The sequence below is a fragment of the Siphateles boraxobius genome, unplaced genomic scaffold (assembly GCF_051911475.1).
Source record: "Siphateles boraxobius isolate OS27281-9 unplaced genomic scaffold, OSU_SipBor_1 66, whole genome shotgun sequence".
Taxonomy (NCBI): Eukaryota; Metazoa; Chordata; class Actinopteri; order Cypriniformes; family Leuciscidae; genus Siphateles; species Siphateles boraxobius.
The window spans coordinates 14,562,185-14,583,750 of NW_027509193.1; the positions used below are offsets into that span (position 1 = coordinate 14,562,185).

At 38.6% G+C, this 21,566-nt stretch overlaps 1 long non-coding RNA gene across 1 annotated transcript; it reads left to right on the plus strand.

The window, feature by feature from the left end:
* Positions 1 to 326: 326 nt before the first annotated feature.
* On the plus strand, positions 327 to 21,318 carry LOC143721740 (uncharacterized). Its single transcript, XR_013196775.1, has 3 exons — positions 327 to 536; positions 20,519 to 20,587; positions 21,199 to 21,318. It is a non-coding gene; the product is annotated as an uncharacterized LOC143721740 (long non-coding RNA).
* Positions 21,319 to 21,566: the final 248 nt, after the last annotated feature.

Here is a 21,566-nt window from a genome sequence, read left to right on the forward strand (position 1 = left end):
TTGTAATGTTGGAATGGGCCAAAGTGAGTCTTGAAAGTGTTGATCAAATGCTTTCGTTATCAAACCATCTGCTGCTCTTAGATTCCGATGAATAAATAAATATTGATTAAAATGTCAATCAGGTGAAGGTATCTGTTTGTAATACTATTAAATGCTGTGTCGATAGGAAACTGCATTGGTTTAATGCATTGCTGAAGGTGGAATGGATCTAATGGTTGTGTGTGTGCACTATACTGCACCAAAGGTGGTAGAGCTCTGGTATCAGATTGGCCACCGTGGGTGCCACTCCAAAATTTAATTCCATTTCATCTCTTATTGAAAGCAAACTGAAGTCACGAAAATTTGCTGAACAACGTTATGTGACCGCAACCTAAAGGATTTCACCTTCAATTTTTTCTGAACAACGGTAAATTTGACCGCAAAGGGTTTTGCTGAAAAACGGTAATGTGACCGCCCCTAAAGGATTTCACCAACGAAAATTCGCAGAACAATGGTAAATGTGAACGCACCCTAAATGATTTCACCAACGAACGACAGTAGGCCATAGCACCATATAAATGACTGAATGATTTCGCCAGTCATTTCCCAGTACTTTTTGCAAAAGCACTGGAACCATTAAGGGGTTGTTGATTATGATTTCACTTTTCTAACTTTAGTTTGTGTGTAATGTTGCTGTTTAAGCACAACATCTGTAAAGTTACAACGCTCAAAGTTCACAGCAAATTTAAGGGAGATATTTATTTACTTTTAAAAAAATTGCTTTTTAAAGTCAAGTCAAGTCAAGTCAATTTATTTATAGAGCACAACATAAACACAACATTAGTTGATCCAAAGTGCTTTACAGACGGTCAAAAATAAAAATTAAAAATTAATAAAGAAAACTATTAATAATAATAAACGAATAAAAGAACATTTCTACGTACATTTACACAGTGTACCATACACAGCGTCACTCAAATGCAAGAGTATAAAAATGAGTCTTTAGGCTAGATTTAAAAGCATTGAGCGATGGAGAGGCCCTGATATTAAAGGGTAAGCTGTTTCAAAGTTTAGGTGCAGCAACCGCGAAAGCTCTGTCGCCTTTTGATTTGCAACGTGAACGAGGGACTGATAAAAGAAGCTGGTTACAGGATCTTAATGACCTAGAGGTTGTATGTGGCTGGATAAGTTCATAGAGATAATCCGGGGTTGATTTTTGGAGAGCCTTATATACAAAAAGAAGGACCTTAAAATCAACTCTAAACTTGACAGGGAGCCAGTGCAATGAAACAAGAACAGGAGTAATATGCTCCCGTTTTTTTGTTCCTGTCAGCAGTCTGGCTGCCGCATTTTGGACCATCTGAAGCCGAGATAGAGTGCTTTGTGGAAGACCGACATATAGAGAATTACAATAGTCCAGTCTAGAAGAGATTAGTGCATGGATGACAATTTCAAGATCTTTTTGAGAAAGAAAATGTTTTACCTTCGCAACAGATCTGAGGTGGAAGAAGCTACTCTTTACAACCGTGTTCACCTGTTTGTCGAATTGTAGTGAAGGGTCAAAATAGACCCCTAGATTTTTTACATAGGGTTGTAAGCTATCACTGAGGGAGCCTTACCTACTTGTCAGAGTAGTATTGAGTGCAGTGGGGCCTAGCAGAAGCACCTCAGTTTTGTCAGTGTTTAGTTGCAGGAAATTGTTCGCCATCCAAATTTTCACTTCATCAAGACATGATAAAAGGAGTTGTATAGAGAAATCATTTTCAAGTTTGATTGGAAGGTAAAGTTGTAGGTCATCGGCGTAGCAGTGATAGTTTATGCCATGTTTCTGGAGAATGGAGCCCAGGGGAAGCATGTAGAGTGAAAACAACAAAGGGCCAAGAATAGAACCCTGGGGAACACCATAAGTGACGGGTGCAGTAGGTGAGGTAAACGACCCGATATTTACTGAAAACGTCCTACCCTTTAAATAAGAGTTGAACCATTGTAATGCCGTGCCTTGAACCCCTACTGTATATTGAAGTCGTTTCAAGAGGATGTCATGGTCAATCGTGTCAAAAGCTGCACTCAGATCTAGCAGTAACAGAATGACAGATGACCCTGAATCAGTAGACAACAATAGATCATTTGTAACTTTAAGCAAGGCTGACTCTGTACTGTGAAGTGCTCTAAAACCAGATTGTAACTTATCCAAAATGTTAAAGGCATCTAAGTAAGAAGTAAACTGTGAGAGCACTGCTTTCTCTAAAACCTTTGAAATGAATGGGAGTTTAGAAATTGGCCGGTAGTTACTAAGAACAGATGGATCAAGGTTAGATCTTTTTAGCAAGGGCTGTACAGAAGCATGCTTAAAAGACTCAGGGAAAACCCCAGTGGACAGAGAACTGTTTATAATAGTTAAAAGCGCAGGGCTAATAGTGTCTAATACCTCTCTAAGCAAACGGCCAGGCAGTACATCAGATTGACAGTATGTCACTTTCATTTTGGAAATTAATGCACTTAATTGAGACTGAGACACTGGTTTAAAACTAGTAAAATTACTAGAAGGAGAGATAAGGGGAGAAACAGCCGTGTCAGAAGGAGAGAGGCGAGATCTGATATCTAGTATCTTCTGTACAAAGAAACCTAAGAATTCTATACAGGTCTCGAGATTGCCAACAGGAGCTGAGCAGGTGGCTGGATTAAGAACTGAGTTTATAGTTTTAAAAAGAACTTGTGGCCTGTTTGCATTCATAGCAATTAAATTTGAAAGATATTGAGACTTTTCATCACTGACCGACTTTTGATAGGTGGCAAGACAATCTTTTAAAATTTGATAAGAGACCTGTAGCCCGTCCTTTTTCCACCTGCGCTCAGCCCTTCTGCATTCCCGTCTGAGCACACGGGTAGAGTCATTTAACCAAGGTTGAGAGTTTGATTTAGGTTTTTGCCTTCTAGGCTTCAAAGGGGCAACAATATCCAATGCAGTAGAGCAGGCAGAGTTGAAGACGAGAACCAAATCATCAGTGTTCATATCAGGTGACAAAGAGACCTCACAATTAGAAAAGGTGGTTGAGAATTCTAGTGCAGTAGTGGCATGAAAAACACAGAGCAGCACACAGGCTGAAAGAGGACGGGCTGTACATATGGAACTGCAGGTTCAAATAAAACCGAATAGTGATCAGAAATACCAGCATCAAATACTTCACATGAATGCATAGAGAGACCACGAGTCAAAATAAGATCTAGTGTGTGGCCCAGGTTGTGAGTAGGAGAAGAGACACACTGTGCGAAACTGAGTGAGTCAATGAGGTTCATAAAATTTTTAACCATAGGTTTAGAGGGGCAGCAAACATGGATATTGAAATCCCCCAGAACCAACAGTCTATCACAGCGTGACACTTGATTTGACAGGAAGTCTGAGAGCTCATGGATAAACGTTGTGTTGACTTTCGGTGGTCTATAAATCAGGATGCAAATTAGAGGACCATTTAGGTCGATGTGCAATAGTTGTGCTTCAAAACTGGAAAAAGTATCTACGGGCAGTAGTTGACATTTAAATGACTTCTTGAAGATTGTAGCTAGACCACCACCAGATCCATTTGGCCTGGGAGTGCTGTAAAAGGAACAGTCAGGAGGAGATAATTCGCCCAGAGACGAAACATCGTCAGATTTCAACCAGGTTTCAGTCACAAACAGAAAATCCAAGGCATAAGATGAGAAGAAGTTGTTCATAATGAATGTTTTATTTGATAGTGATCTAGCGTTTACTAGAGCCATTTTCACTGAAGGCTGAGCTGATGCAGAGGAAGTTTTAGCTGGTGATAGGGCCCCAAGTGGGGCATATTCCAGAGAACGGTGATTTGCAGAGTTAATATTTCCGCCTTCTCTGCGAGATTTTGTAGACAGCCGACGAGAGGAAGACCAGACGACGGGAATAATACATCCGTCAACTGAGTCAACTGAGTGAGCTGAAGTAGAGAGCCCAGTACAATGTTTGTGGGAGCCCCGATGTATGTAACGAGGCCGGCGGGCGATACCAAGAGCAGCGCAGTGATTGTAAAGATTAGTGGGCAGCGATGACCGAACTTTAGGGTTCAGATGGTGCAGATCCAACGACGAATAAAAAGTCATGTCATAAAAACCCCACCGGCAAAAAGGCAGCAAAGTTTCTTGAGACAGCGCGCAAAAATAAAAAGAAGCAGATAAAAAAGTTACGTGCAATAAAAAGAGGATGATCATCCTAGAGTCGCGCATACCCAGCCAGATTTTAAACCACGTTAGCCAGCACACCGGGCAGCTGAACTACTACACAGTGCAAGTATGTGGAAGATACAGCCCTTTCTAAGACCATATCAACCTGACTAGCATATGGCAACCAAATAGTCCGAGAGAAAGTAGAAGCTTACTCACGGAAAACAGTTGAAGTAGCCTGTTTGCTTCGGTGGCGAAAGCTCGCGTTTGGCAGGTAGCAGCTTGACTGAAGGGATGCAGAGACAATTTTTTAAACAGCACCGTAATTCAGCGTTTAAAATCAGCGTTGAAAAAAAAAAACACGCTTGAGTAGTCCATAATTAGTCCACAGTTTGTCACGAAAACAAAAGGATAGCGAGATAGCGAGAGAGCAGCGGCTGTCAGAACACGCCAGCGTTCGCTCAGACCGGAAGTGTCGCTCTCAATATATACTCATATAAATGACTGAATGATTTCGCCAGTCATTTCCCAGTACTTTTTGCAAAAGCACTGGAACCATTAAGGGGTTGTTGATTATGATTTCACTTTTCTAACTTTAGTTTGTGTGTAATGTTGCTGTTTAAGCACAACATCTGTAAAGTTACAACGCTCAAAGTTCACAGCAAATTTAAGGGAGATATTTATTTACTTTTAAAAAAATTGCTTTTTAAAGCAACACCAAGGAACTTTTCCTCTGCGGTCGCCCGGTTGGAAACGGCTGTCGTAAATAATTTAGCCTACCGCAGCCTGCTGTCGCACGTGCACGCTCACTGTTTATCCAGCACCGGCTTTGGAATCAAAAATAGCCCCAGACAAGGTATGTATGATGCATGATTTTATGAAAGACATCACAAACGTAGAAAAACTATGTATGCCGTAAAGCAGTCGAATTTTGTAGTTCTTTTTGTGCTCCGGTTACTACCCGAAACCCGAAGTTACATAGTGCCAGTAAAAGCGATACAGACCACGTCAGGCTATGGCAGATGTGTCATTTAACCTATTGTAAGTCCATTTACCATCACAAGGGTCTTGGAAATATATTATGAAGGTTGAAAAACTACATAGTGTTACTTTAAGGACTACAACAAACGGCTGGTAGGGACTACATGACATTCCTCCCGAGTTAGTGACATCACCGACTCCCGTCCTCTGGAACGCGATTTATAAATTATAATAGATACAGTCGGCAACTAGTCATAGTTGGGGGCGTGGTCGGCGTGGTGGAAAACACAGCGAACGTCGTGTGTATTTGAATGACAAAATGTTGTATTTCAAGTCATTGACGCCTGCCGACCGGGAACGGTACATTGCTAAATTAACTGCAATACATTATGATTGCCCTTATTTAATTCAAAACTGGATCAATGACCCAACCAATCAATGGTCGTTGCATATCCCCCGGACCCCCCTATGGAGAGCACCCCCACATAATAAATCCCAATTTAACCCCTGGGAATACTATAGTATTTTGGGACATACTATAGAAGTACTATAACATCAAAGTAGTATTACACTACTATTTATTGCTTGTAGCCATTTTGTCCTTCTTTCCGGTTCTGTGTGTTTATTAGGAAGGATGTAGAACTTCAATTCATAATTTGTTTGTTTATTGGCGGTACAGAAAACGACACAGCACCTCTTCGGCATGATCGTCGCGTGTATTTCAATGAGCGCCATGGCAATGTTTTCCCCCACGGGCTAAATTCACATCACGTGACGGGGCATTCCCGGGGGCGTTCCCAGACCAACCGTCTGTATCTATGACGGAATATGCTGCTAATCAGTGACTAAAAAATAACTACACATGAGCTACATACATTTATCAATTAACCATTCAGAAATATCCTGTTGCATTCTACATGTTGTCACTTCTTGAGTCTCTCCATTATTGTCTGACTCCGGGTTTAACATAAAAGGCTAAAGTTTTAGAAATTTTCATTGCATGTCTGTGTGAGGTAAATGGACACAAGCTGTTGAAACTCCGCCCTCATTTGCATTTACAGACACAAAAAAGGTGCGTTTTTGCTCACCCTCAAAAAGTGACAATTTTAAAATGCTAATAATATCTGTGGGGTATTTTGAGTTAAAACAAACATACACACTCTGGGGACATAAAAGACTTATTTTACATCTTGTGAAAAGGGCATTATACCAACCCTTTAAAGAACCATTGAAGATAAGAACTACTAAAGAACCAGAATCGTTAAGAGGAAGCATGAACAAAATAGGAATGCTACTATTCTCATGCCCCAAATAATTTTATTATGTAAAAAAAAAAGAAGAGAGAGAGAGACAGTTCAGTGATAGGGGAGACACGAATCTACCATAGCTATCAATTGTTAAGTCTAATGTCCCACGTCACCAATTTAGGGTCGAAATGCTATAAGATCCCTCCAGAAAATGGTGCTAATATACACTCACGGTGTACTACTACCCATACATCTTGATAAAATAACCTTTATCTCATCTCTGTACTGATATCTCAGTTGACCAGACAGTGACTCATCTTTTCTGAATCATTAAAATATTGGTATACGGGACATCATGAGCCTGGAGACTGTAGTGTCCTCTGAAAGTTTGTAAGGTTTGCTATAAATGAATAGTTATCATAAACGGCTATTGAGAAAGTCATTATACAAAAATATTTGGCCACAGATTGTGACTGACCAATCAAAAGAAATGTTCCTTGTATTTAGTAATGTATTTCCTCCTTACTTGATCATTACACAATTCTGTTTCTCCAGAATAGTCATATTCCTGCTTGCATGAGTGAAAGCTGAATGATTGAAGGGATGATTGTGTTCACGCAGTATCAGATGTATCTCCTGGGGGATGTTTGTGTATTTGTGTTTACTCTCTCAGGCAGCTGCTCTGACTTCACTTCCCCTATCGATGCCCCTGTGTTCAGATAGTAGAGCGACTCTAAGCCCTTTTAGCGTCCTATGGTTTTCTATTTACAAGCCAACAGTTCTGTGCAGCTGATACTCTGGAGATCATGTTTCACTAATGCCGTCTAAGGCCCAAGTAATTAACGTAATCTAAACCCGCGCTGCCAAAGGAGAGGAGTCTGTAAATATTATCGCTGCATGGGAAAGCAGGACGTAGGGACTAAGGCAGGTTTGTGTGTGTAGGCCAGCCCTCCTCTCATTGGTGAGTTCTGTATTGACATGATTAGTTACTAATTAAAAAGTTGACTGGCTGGCTGGGCCGAGGGAGATGACTTCATTAGCAGGGTCTCAGAGAGTGTAATTTTCCCTGTTCATTCACACATCTCCTTGGCAGCAGGCGAACAGGAGAGAGATGGATCTCTTTAACAGGATCAACCAATGACACACTGAAAGATCAGTCAAAGATGATTGGTTTACGCTAAGCTGATTGGTTCTTGCTTTGTCAAATGTTACAACCACAAATCTAGGGTGTTTAAGTAGTCTTTAGTATTGCTTTGCAAATTATAGGGTGTTTCGGAGGGTTATTTACTAGTCTAAAGAGCCCACGTTCAAGATACGACTCGGGTCCATCTTTTAATATTTTCTGTTGTTGTGTTTTGCTGTTTTATTATATACCAGGTGAATATTATAGTCACTAATAGCATGCCTCTGCAGTGACCCATAGATTCAAAAAACAACAAAATGTAAAAAGCAAGTTAAAGTTGACAACACAACTAAATTAAGCTTCAACACAATCAAAATGCTCTTGACCACAGTTGCTCTGCTTATCAAAGAATTTCATAAACCAGAACAGAACTTTTGGTGAGTTCAGTTGCTCCTAGGACGTTCTTGTTCAGTCATAACTATAGGTATGTTCAAATTAGTTTGGTTAGAGCAAGATGGTGATGTTGCAATTTTTTTTCCAAAATTACCTCCACAAAATGAAAAATAAAGAATGCTCCTCAGGAGTGTTTTTAATTTATGAAGGTGCTAAACTGAATTGTTTTATCAAACAATTTTATTTTATCGCGAATATACAATACTATTATATTTTGTACATGCAACTTAGCGAGTTTTATTGTAAACACAAAAAAATAATTCATTCAATATTAATTTAAGCAAATTTACGTCAATACAAATAATGCATCCATTGCATCCGTCATGTTTTCTCATGGATGTGCCCCAAACGCATAAACCCGAGGCTCAAATTACAAGATTGTAGTGGCTTCATAAATACAATCTTTCTCACATTATTTGAACCCTCTATTAGCATGCCACAAACATATCATCCAAGTAACTTAAATATATTACTGACATTCAGTTTACTCACATTGGGAATCTCTTGCAGTGTAATGCCAGAAAGTTTTAAAATGGTTTAAATGAATGGTTCAGTAACATGCATTTGTCTGACGAATCTGCACTATAAAAGTCAGTAATGTTTCTGTAGAGCAATTATGGGTGTCTTTTTAAAATTCTCTGTACTTTTAGCACTCTTGCCAAGAAACATTGCTTTTCTAAGGTCCTAATGTCTTCACTGCATGCTGTATTGACCAGGTACTGTTCTTTTAACATCTCTCTGAGTCCACAAGCCTGCTTGACTGCGCAGATCTGCTTTTCTGGGAGAGAGATGAGCCCAAAGTAGGATCAATGTTTCAGCAGCTGGTTCTGTTATCTCTGTGCTGCTCTCTCCCTCAATGATGCCTCTGGCATCTCTACATCTCTGCAGATGACACTGCTGGGAATTGCTATCAAACCTCCCAGATGCCAGCATGTTTATCATTAGCTTGAGTTGGGAAAGTGAGACTATTGTTGTGGAACTGTTTCACATGAGAAGGTATAAGAGCAGCTGCTAAAGGCATAGCCAGACGTGCAGTGCCCAGACACACTCCCTTCCAGCCCATTTGCATCTATTCTACAGATTGAGTTTGCAGCTGTAGCCAATGATTGTTGTGTGTATATTTGAGGCAAATATAGGCCTCCCTCAACAAACATGTAGAAGTGCTTTTATGCTTGGATGAGCATCCTCACATATTTGACTTCACTATTGAATTTCATTTAACCTGATGAAAAAACAATGTATAAGCAAACAATGGGTTGCACTCTTCAAACAGCTGGGTGGGTACACTGAGGCCTCAGAGGGGATCCTATATAATCACACTGTAGAAGGAGGGCAGATGTTAAGTTAATTTAGGAATGTTGGATAAGTGAATTCAATTTCATTTCCATGCTCATTTCAAAAGAAAATCAAATTAAGGTAGGCTATATAGATGATGTTATTTATTTATTGCTGTTATGAATGTCTTTAGAAATGCAGAGAGAATGACACTGTTGCAAAATTGTTACAGTATAAGCAAAACACATATAAATATATATGAATACAAAGGTTGGGGTTAGTATAATTTAAAAGTTAGTATAATATATTTTTGAAAGAAGGCTGGATTTATTTGATAAAAAATACAGTAAAACAACAATATTGTAAAATTGTATTACAATTTAAAGCAACTGTTTATTTTAAAATTTTAAACTATTTTAAAATGTAATTTATTCCTGTGATGTTAAAGCTGAACCAATTAAAGGCATCCTTATTGAATAAAAAGAATAATTTCTTTAAAAAAAATCTTTATATATATATATATATATATATATATATAAAAATATATATATAAAAAAAAAATATATATATATATATATAATGACCCTGGATCACAAAAACAGTCATCAAGGGTATATTTGTGGCAATAGCCAACGATACATTGTATGGGTCATAATTATAGATTTTTCTTTTATGCCAAAAACCATTAGGATATTAAGTAAAGATCATGTTACATGAAAATATTTTGTACATTTCCTACCGTAAATATATAAAACATTTATTTTTGTGAGTGAATGCAGCACAATCGCGAACATAAATTGACAACTTTTTTTTGCACCCTCAGATTTCAGATTTTCAAATGGTTATACCTGGGCCAAATATTGTCATATTTTAACAAACCATACATCATTGGAAAGCTTGATCCAGCTTTCAAATGATGTATAAATCTCAATCTCAAAAAAATTACCCATGTGACTGGTTTTGTGGTCCAGGATCACAATATATGTATATATGTGTGTGTATATATATATATATATATATATATATATATATATATATATATATATATATATATATATATATATATAACATCTATCCATTCTACTGGCCCTGGCTTTAACTGTTTTCAATTTCTTATCATTATTGTCCCATCTATCAAAAGAAATCATATTTGAAGTAAAGCACTTTAACAGCCATGCTATATCACTCACCGTGCAGGTCATACTGGGGTCAGCAATAAGTTATCCATTATGTGGCAGCCCTCCTGGTCAATATTTGAGTGGTTTGTCCTTAATCATAGAAAGAAAATAAATGCTATTTTTTTTAAGTAGAGGCCCTTTAACTCCAACAGTGAGATCCCAAACAGCAGGGCCCCTTTTCCTGTTGTTATGCTGATGCGGTGGTGTCCATGGACTGCTGTTCCCACATTTAATGCAGGTCTGAGATTGAGTTAGTCAGAGTCATGATTATCTCAGCCACCTGTCTCATAACGACACTGAGGGGAGGCTCATATGAGGCCCTGGCACAGCAGCAGGTAATTATACTGCCATAACAGGTGACTTGTAGCAGATTGAGGCAGTGATGTGCTGTGTGTGTGCTCGTGCATGCATGTGCAAATCTGCTTTTTTTTCTTCAGTACTCTGCAGGACATGTGTCACAGTGGATCCTGGTAATACTAGAAAAGCATTTTCTTTATAGACAGAAATCTGAAATAACTGGACATTATACTATATATAACATGGACATTTTGTAGCACAGTTCCCTCTCTGTATTTATTTTAAAATAATACCAATATAATACAGTCATAGTAAGATTAATACACCCTTTTAGAAAAAATATTTGATGCCTACTTTTGATGGCCATTTTTGAAACATGAGATGAAGCCCAGTTATTTCTAGTGGCCTAGAGTGGGATTTTCAATTGGGGTCTGGGGCCCCTATAGGGCTGCAAGGAAGTAAATATTATATTAGTATAATAGTATGTACTATAATACGTAGAAAAAAAGAAACATACCAATGTAACTTAAAAGAATCCATATAAATAATTAATAAAATAATTAAATTAGCATTACATTTTTTAAATAATAATTATGAAAATAATTAAATGATAAGATAAATATTGTATAATAATATTGTATAATTATTATTTAAACACATAATTAAATAATCATTAAAATAAATGAATACATAGCCTACATAAAAATTAAATAAAAATTATTAAAACAATAATTACATTATATATTATCATTATTAAATTAAATAATGAAATCAAGAGGAAACGTATTATTAAAAGAGAAAATATTAAAACAAAAAAAATTATAAATTAAAACAAAATTAAAAAGTAATATTTATTTATATACTAAATCTGTTTTAGTTTGCTGATGCATTGCTCTACTGCTTTGCTGCTATTGCTGCTTAAAGAGCCAGCACATAAATATGAATTCTATTTAAGCATATTCACAATGATTAATTTTGTAGAAGTGCTATTCCTGGAACAGTTTTGCTGTGTGACACGCAATGTCTACAAGCAGAGACAGATGGAAGCTGATCCTAAATGTCTCAGGGCTCCTGGCACTATGGGACTATAGGCAAGCAAAGGCCGTGATAGATTCCAGGCATGGGCTCAGCTGCTGCAGTCTGTGTTGTGCATTGATCATGGCTTTAATGGTTCTCCATCTGCCCAGTGATGATGGAGGTCCAGGGTGCAGTACAGTGCTATTTCTGCTGGACCCGAGCCTGCTGACGTCCTACTGTAACCACACCAGCCGTGTCCCAACATGCTCCCTTCCAAACTCACTGTGTGTGCCGCGCGGGATAGACTGCCCTTGTTCTTATTAAGGGAGTCGATGTGTTTTGTGTGTGTGTTAGACTGCTGAGTCAATGGGATCTGTGGTTTTGATCCTGCTGTCTGGTTTGGAGAAGTGGAGTGTCACATATCCGTGTAGTGCAGGCGGTGTGGTTGGAAACCTGGCTACACTGAGGATCTATTGCACAGCAATTGAAAAGCACTGTATATTCAGCTGCCTGAATTGTAACATTATTAACCATCAAGGACAAGTTTAAGAATGGGGAAAGGTGTCCCGAGCTATCTTTTTCTCATTATTGTTTACATTTGAATAATAGCAACTGTCAAGGTGACTGTCTTTTCTCTGAGGAGCCTATTCAATTTTCTGATGGACCGCAAAGATTGTAGACTGTTCAATATGCATATTCCCACTTATAGAATAAAGGTGAACTTGTGGATTTGAAAGAAAAGCCTGGAATCATTCCCTGGGGCCCTGCGAATTGATGTCTTGTCCTTTCTTTTAATGATTAATACTTGATTAATTTAAAACACTGTCACACCAGCCCTTCACTGAGGTACCACAACATACCCACCCTCCATGTGCCACCAAGAGTCAACATTATTCAGGGGCTTGACTATGTTGCTTCAGGTGTTTACTGCACCACTTTTAATTGCAATGGCAATTGATTTATATGCAATGTCTGTATTTTAACCATAGACTGTAAAATAAAACTATGGCATAGTGTCCGTGACGTCACCTGTGTGTTTCTGAAAAGCATTTTGAAGCCTAAAGTGGGCAGAACTGGCCAACGCCATCTTGGCGGCACGTCACTCCCGGATAAAAGAAAATGGACAAAGAGGCGGGACGTGGGTGGAGCTGAGGTTATGGTTGCTGAAACCACGCCCGCCTAGCTCGACGTGATCAAGTTTGCTCAGGTTAAGGAGCAGATGCTATATGCTACTGGCAGTATTGTCGCGGCACAGGGCCTCTCGCTAAAGTGACAGCTGACTTGATGATGTAAAGCCAATAGAGTTCAATAGAGCCAATAAAGTTCATGTTTTTGCCCTTCAAAATACTATAATAGTTAAAAGACATAGGTAAAAGTGAGACTATGTGTGTCCTGATGCTAAAAAACTTTATTCTGCTAGTTAAAATGTATTTTGCAGTAACTAAAAATATTGATCAGAGCATGTGTGTGTTTGACAATGACTCGTGTGCATAGGCTACATGTCAGTCAGCGCGGCATCGCATGTCAAGTTCATAGAGAGCTTTATTCAATCCATTTTAAATTCTGAGTTTGGATGCCTCTCAAATGGGTCAAACTAACGTTATACTATTAAGAAGTTCAAGTAAATGCGTTAGAATTCCGCGCTCATTCAAGGATGTGCATTTACTGCATGGACGGAGAAAGCACTGAAACCAGCAGGATTTCATCTGACGGTACTTTTTATTTAACACTGAAAAGTTAAATATGCATATTCTTATCCATTCCATGAAAGCAACGGTACCACAGAACGAGTAGCTCTATATCTATGGACGTTTTTAAATCTGAAAACTCCAAAAAGCAACGAAATTGTCAGACATCCATTAGTGGATGTTAACAGAGGAAAACAACTGAAAAACAGCACGGGTTGTTCTCTCAATACTCAACAACGACGGAATCCAAAGGTGTGGGCGAAGGACGGTATAATGTGTGTATTAAAGGTGGGGTGTATGTGATTCTCTTTTTTGTCCATTTTTTCAAAATAACTTTTTTCAAAATAAACTAAATCCTATTCCTAACCCACTTACAGCCACTGAGTTAGAAGCACTGAAATGAAAATTAAGCAATTTAATCATCTGTGGAACGGGCAGGACTCGAAAAACTTCAGCCAATCATTTCCAAGACCACCTGGAATCATTGGACAGTAAGTTTGTCAATCAAACGGTCGTACCACACCCCCCTCCCCCCAGCGCGCGTGACCCCCTTCGTGCGCATACTCAAAGCTCGTGACACATGCGCATCTCATCAGTAAAGCCGGTTCCATGATTAGTAGTAAATCGTCATTACAATCTCTCGCACATCTGAGTTTTCGCTCGTGCATGATTGCGCGTCCATGTTCTTTGAATGGGTGGAGTCTGAGCCAGCGTTGGAGGAAAGAAGGTAGGACCGTTTGAATTGTGTATTTTCAAAATCTGCCGGTCTTTTTCCAAATCACATACCCTACCTTTAATGAAATAATCCAGAAAAAAGCACACACACGGCAGAGATGCCAAATTCAGCCATTGGGATTGGCTAAGGTAGTAACGTGACCACAGAGAGCATATAAACGGCTAGTAGTTACAGCAGGCAATCCACATTTCAATCAAGTGGCCACGCCCTTAATTACGCAGAACTTTATAATTTAAACGGATGAGTTATACAATAATTCACCCCCTTCACAGTTGTCATGAAGGGCAAAATTAGCTATATAGACCAAAAATATTTTTTGTACCAGGCTGTAAACATGTTTTTTTTTCTGCTGTAAAATTGGGAATTTTAACATTGGGGATATATGGGATTGATTCCCTTTTGGAGCCTGTTTCTAGTGGCCAGTCAATGAATTGCAGTTTAAGTCACTTCCTGTTGGTTTCACAAGAGAGACTGGAAGGTTGCAGCTCGATTTTAACCCTATGCACTGAAAGCATTTGTTCCTTGATTTTTATCTTACAAATATTGCTATTATTGTTCCTAATTTCATGTACACGCCTCTGGTGAATAACTGCACTTTTTCCACGCCTGAATATTTAAAACAACATAAATTTGATCCTGGACTTTATTAGCTCCAGGCAGGAATATGTACAGAATACAGAATATTGAATAATGGCATATATACTACTGTTCAAGGGTTTGGGGCAAGATTTTCTTGTTTAAAAAGAAATTAGTTTTATTTAGCAAGGATGCATTAAATTGATTAAATGTGTCAGTAAATACTTAGTAAATACTACAGTAAATACAGAAAATACAGTAAAAAACAACATAAGACAGTTTTGAATAAATGCTGTTCTTCTGAATTTTTATTCATCAAAGAATCCTGAAAAACAAAATGTATCAGTTTCCACAAAAACATAGGTAACACTTTACAATGAGGTGCATTAACTAACATAACTATACCTACTATACAGTACATAACTATAACATAACTAACAATGGGCAATGCATTTTACAGCATTTATTAACTAGTTAATGTTATAAAAATGTTCATGTTCATGTTAGTTCACAGTGCATTATAATCTTAACAGATACAACTTTTAATTTAAAAAATGTAGTAATTGTTGAGATTCACATTAATTATGATTAACAAATGCTGTAGAAGTCCAGGCTATTGTTCATTGTTATTGTTTAATTGAAACCTTATAGTAAAAACTCTGTCCGTCCGTTCTTCCGGCCGGCCGACCGACCGACACTTTAAAAATAAAGGTCCTAAAAGGGGTTGCACAGTGATGCCATAGAATAACCATTTTTGGTTCTCAGAAGAACCATTTAGTGAACAGTTCTAAAAATAACCTTTTTTTTTTTTTACTGTGAACGAGTGAAGAACGTTTTAATAATCTAAAGAACCCTTTTCCACTATAAAGAATCTTTTGTAGAATGGAAAGGTTCCATGGATGTTAAAGGTTCTTCATGGAACCATCTACCATTTATGACCAACGTCATAAAGAATATTTTTAAAAGAGTATAGTACCAGGAAATAAACTGCATATTTGTACAATCTCCACTTTATTGAACTGAGTTGGAGATGTTCACTGCATGATTTAACCATGCTAATTTAACCAGGTCACATTATATTTCTGATGTCTTCTAAAATGAACCTAAGCCATTTCATGGTCTTTGTTTTTGCTTTCTTGTCCTTGAATCTTTTCCTCATGAGATCAGTTGAGCCCAATTAAAACAGGGTACAAAATTGTCATATGTTGAACCTTATAACCACTGTGTTCTCTGTTTAGTTGGTCTGGATACACGCTCCAAAGCCTATCAATAAGACTTCTATCAATACTGATTTTAATGCCTCAGTCTTTACCTGCATTTCTGCTTGGAGTCGCTCTGGAGAAGGCAGATGTCTGAAAGTGGTCATGACGTACCTTCAGTCTCAGAGGCTCTGATGATGGAGTGGATCCAGGTTCTGTACGAGCCCCAGAGACACCAGACTAATTCTGTGAGTCCCTCTGAATAATGACTGTGGGCACACAGGGTTGACTGAGAGGAATTGGAACATTTGCCAGTACTAGTTATATAGTACTGGGGCTGCATACTTCAACAAGGAGGGTTAATTACAAGCACATAGATAAAAGCTAATAAATCCAGCAACATAATGGAAGGAGCAAGGGACCAATCCCACCCCTCATTCATCTCCTGCCATTTAAAGAGGCTCGACTCCACGCTGTGAGAGTGAGAGACCATATAGCGGCTTTATGAGTTCAAAGGCGGGTTTGAAATAATCGTGACAGCGTGCACAACTTCAAGGCCATTTTCTGTCAATCAGCTGCAGCTTGCTGCAACATAATAAACCGTGGACTATAATGTCTTTCAAGCCGCAGACCAAAACTTTCATCAGCCTGAATCAATAAATCAGCTGTTGTCCAGTAAATCCTTCAACAGCCGAATTAAGGGCTGTAACTTATGAACGCTTCATACTGACCCAACTCATGGATCTGTGCTTACCAGATAAACACTGCAGCAGGTCAGTGCAAATCAAGTGTCATTACAGTCCAGAATGCTGGAGGCTGAGCTACTGCTCACATTTGGCCTCCCAGCCACTGGTGTTTGTTATAAAAAGGCCACTGCTCACTGGTTTTGACAAGAGATATCACACCACAGGGGAGAGAGAAACTCAGTATGACACACAGAGCCCAAATTATAAATATAGTCTAATATTTTGAAAAGAATATATTATTAAATATATCAAATATTATAATTCAAAACTGTGGGGTTGGCAAGATTATTTAAATTCGTTTTTTTATATTAATTTAACTAGTGAGTTTTTAAAGAAGTTCAAGGCTGCATTTATTTGAGCAAATATACATTTTTGTCTTGTGGACTATATGTAAACATCTTTTATATAAAATATCTTATTCAGGACAATCCTAAATAAAAAATAACATGCATTTTGTATGAACCCGAAATAATTAACATTTTGAACAAAATAACATTTTGCAGATTCTGCAAGGTGTAGGCTATGTAAACTTTTTGAGCATGACTGCACAATTATATTTTGTATTTTTACACTATGTAATTATGTTCTATTAAAACCAAGTATAAATCTCATTAAGTTTTTATGCATTTTTACATTTATTTCAAAAAAATAACTAAAGGCAGTAACAATTTAAACTATACATTTTATTTGTGAACTGATGCTCAGCTGTTCTTTTTAATCGTCATCAAGCTCAGTAAACATGGTCAGGCACTTAAATGAACCTTTGACAGTCATCATGTTTTCAGGCCATTTCAAGTTTGATTTTGATGTGACAAAGCAGAGATATCTAAGTGGCTGAGTTGTTTATTTACTTTTAATTAGTCTTCCAATTAACACCATCATTTTCTTCAATTAGGGATTATTACTTATTAATGTAATAATTTAAGTTTTCTTGCAAACATCCCTTTGCGGCCTCTCACTGGTTAGATGATCTTAGTGGCCCCTCTCCATCACAGGTCCAGACACATTTACATCTCACGTCATAAAGTGTAACACTCCCCATTTAACAAAGATATACGTTAAAATATATATGTGGAAAATGCATTATACAGCCATTATGCCATACTGAGACATCTGGCTGCAGGCTTTGTGACTCCATGGGGATGTGCTGCCAGGCCTCCAGTGAGAAACAGCAGAGCTTTTCCTGTTTTCCTACAGTAATGAGCACTTCTGCACTTTCACTTTGAAAGTATTAGTTCGGTTTTGGCAATCAGGCACCTACAAATACCACTATGTCATTTATAAACTAGTGCCACTGTGTGACAAAATGCAGAGACTTGCAGAACAAGCTGCTTTTGTTGTTGTTTCTAGAATATATCGGCATGGTTTGCTGCCTTTCCGCTTGTCTTTACGTGCCATGAGATAAACAGGGATCCGTTCTCAATGTTGCTTCTCGGGGCTGGCAGAGCGAGGCATTGCGGTTAATACCTTATTTAATATGCCAGCACGCCAATGTGTGCCCTGATATCTCTCTAATTGATGCTGCCGTGTGATGCTCTGTTGATAAATTGTTAAATAAGCAGGGCTCTCCATTGCCCCCACCTCTCTCATCTCGGGCTTTGTTTGTCTGCCAAGTGAAAGCTGGGCTCTGACAGGCGTTCTGTTGGGGGATTTGAGTTTGTGCATGGCTGGTCAACCTTATTTGTTTGTCACGAAGACACTGTTGTTCTAAGCCTCTGTAGGGAGTTTGCTCGGCCTCTATCTCCTCTCCGTCCTTTATCTCTCTATTCGCACACTTCCAAAGAGCACGCAGCCAGAGCTGAGATCCACTGTCTGTTGGCTCTGTGATGATATTGTTAGGGATTGTGGAAACGCATCCTAGAGCTGCGACTTTCATTCAAACCCTGAAAAAGGAGCGGGTCATGGAAACGCTGAACACAGAGGCTCCACATCTCCATCGTGGTCGATGCAGTCTCAATGCACTTTTTGGCTGAGGTGGAAAGAGCCTCATTGTGCTTCCCCTAAGTGTTGGTTCAGAGAAAGGGATTATGGGGTTGCCCTGTTTTCCCGTTGGTCCCTGAATGAAGTGAGCCTGATTTATCTTCCAGCTCTCTCAGTGTCTGTGCACTTTGTTAGGATGGTAGGTTAGTCACATGATTAGGGATTGAATAGTGAACTAAACTGTAGCTTTTTGTTGGTCACTTATATCAGAGATTCATACGACTCACAAATACGAAAGGGATATCCTTACTTGTACCTAAAATATAAAGGCGGATAAATGCATAAAGACCTATTTATCTTCTGTGAGAAAATTTGTGATAAAATTAATTGGTTCAATCCCTGTCAACTCAGAGGTCCTTGGCCAAAATTTTTGATTTTGATCTTCTTTTTTTTCTGGTGAAAGAAATACATTAATGAAGAAGAAAGCCAAAATATTAAATGTCATCAGTTTCAGTGAGTAATTCACTGTTTTGTAGGGGGAAGATCAAAATGACAATTTTCACCTGAGATTTGGATCCAAATTACAGGGGGGCAAAAATGACTTAAGAAAGATGGCATCATTATTTTATTTTTACACAGAGAATGGTAGGTCTGCAATCTTTATTGCGTTATATGCCAAACTTGGCACTTCAAAAATGGGGAAAGCACTTGTGTTTTTTTGCCTCAAGTTTGAATAGCTGTAACTCAAGAAGTATTAAAGATAACTTAATATCCTTATAGATTCGGGGCTCTTAACAAACATTTCTTTTGGTATCTTCATTTTAAAGGCCCTCGATGGTTCAGTCCCAGGGTAATGGAGATCCTAATGTGGCTCCATGAGTAAACTGGTAAATTGTACACATTTTTAGTGGTCGAAAACCAAATGTGGGTCACTTTGCATACAGCTGATACTTTTTTCTTTTAAGGAGGAATATCTGGACCACAATGTAACAATGTTCAGGGAAGAAGGAGGCGGGAACCGGCGAACAATCAAAATAATCTTTATTTAAAATAAAGAAACTAAAATACCGCCAGCAGCCCCTCGCGGACGACTGCTGGCTTACCCAAAATAAACATGACTGCTGGCTAAAATAAAACACAAATACAAAAACCAAAACTCAACTAAAATACAGGCCTGTTCCCCTCTCGATCATCAACGTCGTCGCTCCTCCTTTATGCTTCTGCTCCTCTGTGAGAGATGCGAGACCGGTGTGCTTCACAGGTGTTGCTCATTATCAATCGCACCACCGGCCTCGCGCCGTTCTCTCACGTCCCTCGGCCGTCCTGTTCGCCACACACAAATAATGTTGAAACTATACAGTAAATGTATCTTGTTTTTTTCTGTCAATACAATTGCATTTAATATACCGGCCATAAATATTCCTTTTCCAAAGTTTATGTGCCTGTAACTCTAAAAGTATTCACTCTAAAACAAACTTTTCTTCAAATGTCAAATGGTCAAAAAGTGGTTCAACCCCATGGATTTTGGGATGTCAAAGTATGATATTATAAATACAAAACAATTTATTAAAATATCAGGAAAATATTGAATGTGTATAAAGCATTGCAAATCATTTGTATTGTGACTTTTATAGCAAAAATTTGCTTTGAAAATCTTTTTTTTCCCTCTTCAATTGTCCATGGACCCGATGTGAAAACCCAAGCGTGATATTAAAGACACATTTTCTTCTCCTAAAATTAAATTATTGGCTTTTATATGGTATTTAAGAATTATACTGTAATGACGTTTTATATTCTTACTGTACAAATTATTAAATTATTTCAAATGCATTAATGTATTTCACAATCATTTATTTGTTTCACATGGGCCTTTAGTGAATGAACGTCTTTGTCTGTTTTCCCCTCCACTACAAATACACCACTGAAGTAGAGTTGACGCCATCATCACCCAACATCATCAGCCACGAAAGGACGAAAGGAAGGATTTCAGCCAGCACGAGTCAGTGACCTCCCTCTGGGCATGTGTACACCTTGTTAGGACTCCCATGTCATTGTGCATTATGTAGGGACAAACGTTAGGTCACAGGCAGAACCCTACTTCCCCTAGATAGCAAGCGTTCATGTTTTATTTTACTAACTGGGGCTCCTGTGCTGCAAAAGCTTTTGTCTCCATTTGGGTACAGACACCAAACACGCTCAAACTTGTTCTAAAAGAGATTAAAACTAAAGCCTGTTGCCCTAAACAGTCTCTCATTTACAAGCACCTATGTGGATTCGGCTGTGGTAGAGCCTCTGAACTTCACTTCAAAGTCAACAGACTACAGGGTGATCAGAGATGTCAGAACTTCAAAGCTCCAGAGCATCTATGTAATAAAGTTGTCTTTATTAAAACATCTTCTGCCAAATTTGAAACTGTGCGACAGAGAAGCTACTATTACTATAAGAGATGATGTCTTACCCTTCCAGGCTTCACAAACAAGAGCTGCTCCAGATGCACCTAAAAACAAGCCATTAGCTTTGTGTATCAGGTCAAGTAAATTTAGCAAGTGGTCCTTGCACACAGGGACAAGTGCAGTGTAAAGTGGTGTCGGCTCTGCTCCCTTGTTTCAGGCTGAAAGCAATGGGCTCTGTAGAAGCAGACCCCTTAGAGGCCGTGCATTAGTGTGCCGTGTTGGTGCTGGACTCAGATGACCAAGACCTAATGGAAGCCTGGGACCACGGCGACATACGACACACATCAGCGCAGCGAGAGAGAGAAGGGCTTGGAAAGGGGGCTTGTGAGGGACACGCTGACAATCTGATGTGCTAAGTCCCCGTGTCCCCTGCCTCCACTGTGTACAAGAGAGTATAACATCATCTTGGATCCTAGGAAGTAATATGCTTATTTGCTTTCTGAGAAAAATCAATTTAGTGAGTTTGAATGTAGCCCAAGTGTACTTCCTGAACTATTGAACGTTTAAGAAATGCAGAGCTGTAAA